Below are 3,408 nucleotides of genomic sequence, written 5' to 3'. Positions count from 1 at the left end.
CAATAATGAAATTGGAAGTCAATGTTTTTTAAAGTTCATGTTAATTGTGTCATACACAAAGCTGGTCATGATGGTGATTATCAGGTCCCAATTTCCCTACGTCTGAAAGACAGTCCCTGTATCCAGAAATGAGCTCAAACTGGACTATAGGGTTTCTGGCAGTTAGATAAAAGCCAGCATTCCTCAGGAATTTGTGAAGTCAGTTCCCATGGGCTGAAAGGCGTAATTTCCCTTATCTCTAGCTGAGGAGACTTATGGCTACCTGTGGTGCCTATCAGCATACCAAAGCACTTGCTGGCTTCCAGGCTCCCTCAGTATCACAAGGACCTGTCACACATGTCCTTGCTGGCATCCTACCCTCTCACCTTCCCCTCTACCCTAAACTCCCTCCAGCTGAGACTCCCCTCCTCCAGCTGCTCATCCTCCTTACAACACAGCTCTCCTCACATCCTCACTCCTGCTGCTCTGGTCTTCTCTCTATGCTCCTTGTTCTCTGCCTGGTCCTTCTCTCTTCTCTCACAGATAGCCCTGGCCAGGTCCAGTTTCCTTCTTCCTCTGTTGGCTCTGACCTCTCCCAGATCCTCTGCCTCTCCCTCTCTCATATCAGCAATAGAAATCTTCCTTCCTTTAGTCACACCATGGGGTGCTAATGCTCGCACTTTTTTTTTCTGTTCCTCTCTGTATAGAGTGAGATCTCTAATCCCAGTTCTTGGAAGCTTGAGACAAATGCATGGGATTTCAAGGTCATCATAGTCTATATGGTGAACCCTGGTCACAAAAGAGAAAAGAAAAACAATAAAAGTATGAATGCAATGTCTTTATGCCATTATCAGCAAGATATGTCTTATGAATTACATTTTTCTCTCCCTGTCTCTCTCTGTGTGTGCATGTGGTGTGCACATGCGTGTGTTTGTATATGTGCACGTGTTGCATTGTGTGCATGTGAGGGCCAGTGGACAACTTTCAGGAGTCAGTTCTTTCCCTTGACCTTGTATGTTCTAGGGATCAAAGTCCCATTTGGTGACAAGTGTCTTTACATGCTGAGCAATCACACTGGCATTACAAATCAGTCTTTTTTTGTTTTTTGTTTTTTGACAACTGAAAGAAGAGAAAGAAGAGTCAACTGATTAGACAGATTCATGGGATTGAAAGTTCAGAAGACTTGGTGTCCATATGAAATTTATTACTTTTTTTGGCTTATTGTTGCCAAATTCAACACTGTAAAATATATATTTTTATAAATTGATGAGCTTGGTCTAACTATTATATGAACAGGGGACTAAGAAGAATAGTAAAGTCATTTGGAGAAGAACAGTTGAAATACATGACAAATAGAGATTAATATTGGGCTGTACTGACTTTAATGAAATATTTTTGTAAAAGCCTTTAATCAAGTCAAGGAGCCCTTTCATTTGGGATTTATTAGAAAATTTTTACACTAATATTTAAGTGCCTTTTGTTCATCTTTCATATCATTGTTATAGAAACCATTGCAGTTGGGTTTGGTAATTGATTCATACTTGACAGAGGGCTCCAGTTTTGGTTTTAGGCCATACAATTGATGGTGACATTAATTGGTGTGTGGTCTGATTTCTAGCAATGTGTTCACTAGATTTTGGTATCAAGTTCATGCTGACCTTAACCTAATGTATTGTTATGTGATACAAAATATTTATATACTGCAATATTATACATTATAAATATTTGTAAGCCCCATGTTATCAGATATGATTAAATATAAATAATAACCAAGGATAGACCTCTAGCAGCGAGGACCTGTATAACAACTGACTTTCTGAGGATCCTAATTCTTTTGCCCAGACAGAATATAGACTCTGAACACTTTATCTATGCCTCTAATTAGAACCTCTGAGAAATCCACCCTAGGGGATCACACTTGGCACCATCTTCATGGCAGCACCACCTCCAGAGATAAAGCATCAATTTATTCACTTCCAACCATCCAATTTTGGCCAAAGAGACCCACATGCCTCATTCTAGATGTTCTCTTCTGGGGGAAAAGGCCCTTCCCTTCTCAGCTTCAAGTGTGGATTTCTCAAAACCCAGTCTCACCCATGGCACCAGCAGAGACAGAACTTTCCTGAAGACATCTGATAACAGCAGGAGCACCCAGGTAAGGAGGCTGAGGAAACAGCAGAGGGCAACCCTACAACAGGCAGACTTTCATAGACTTGAGCACATGGTATGACTTATAGAGAAAGAACTTCATTCAATCCCTCTGCATCTGACCAAGTTTAAAGGAGGAAAGGTGTCTCACTCCTCCATGTCCATGCCTTGTTCCTACATGAGGTTCTCTCCACTAGGAACACAGTGGAAGCCGTAATGTAGGTAGAGGAAGCACAAAAATAGAATGGAGGTTAGAGGATTAGCAGCAGTACTGCAGACTGTTAAAAAGTCTGGTCAGAAGCAGAGAGAGAGAGAGAGAGAGAGAGAGAGAGAGAGAGAGAGAGAGAGAGAGAGAGAGAGAGAGAGAGAGAGAGAGAGAGACACAGAGACAGAGACAGAGACAGAGAGACAGAGACAGAGAGAGAATGAGAGAGAGAATGAGAGAGAGAATGAGAGAGAGAGAAAGTGAGAGAGACAGAGAATCAGAGAGACAGTGACAAGGATTCAGAGATACTTAGAGAGACAGTGACACAGAGACACACAGAGAGGAGATACACACACACACACACACACACACACAGAGAGACAGATACAGAGAGAGAAAAAGAAACAGAGATGGAGAATGTCATTATTTTATCCTGGTCCTCTTCTTTGTTCTGTGCGTATCCCCTGGAGTGTGTGGTTGTATAATGAAGGTGTCTCAGACTGTGGCTGCTTGGATGCTACCGAAACTGGGCAGTGGCGTGTTGACTGCCGCTGGAGTCCAGAGACAAAGCAGCCTTTAAGGTTCAGGGTCTCAGACCCCAGTGATGCAGACATGTCTTCACTTCTGGCATCTCAGACACACCCAATACTCCTATGATTCACAGAAATCACTCATCAAAACAAACGCACATTTAGGTATGCATATACACACATACATATGTGCGTTTATACATGCATGCATACATATATCCTGAAGGTTCTCTTTTCACAGCCATGACAGCAGCATTCTGTCTCATAAGGAAGCTTAAGGGGAAGTGGAATTGGAATCCAAAAGCTAAAGCTGAAGAACCAATCAAAGAAAGGGGGGTCCATGCATGACCTACCATGATACACTGGAGTCCTCTAGAAGCTGTAAACCTAGGGCTTAAACCCAAAAATGTTAGTATTATTCCCAGAAATTGCCATGTCAATATCCACCATCTCTTTTTTATACTAATTTTTTAGAATTTAATTTTACATTCCATCCACAGTTCATTCCACCTGTCCTCCCTTCCCTCCTCCCACTCAAGCCTCCCC

Source organism: Alexandromys fortis, unplaced genomic scaffold (genome assembly GCF_014885135.2).
Source record: "Alexandromys fortis isolate MF-2015 unplaced genomic scaffold, M_Fortis_MF-2015_v1.1 scaffold_499, whole genome shotgun sequence".
Lineage (NCBI taxonomy): Eukaryota > Metazoa > Chordata > Mammalia > Rodentia > Cricetidae > Alexandromys > Alexandromys fortis.
Note: the sequence above shows the minus strand (reverse complement) of the source record.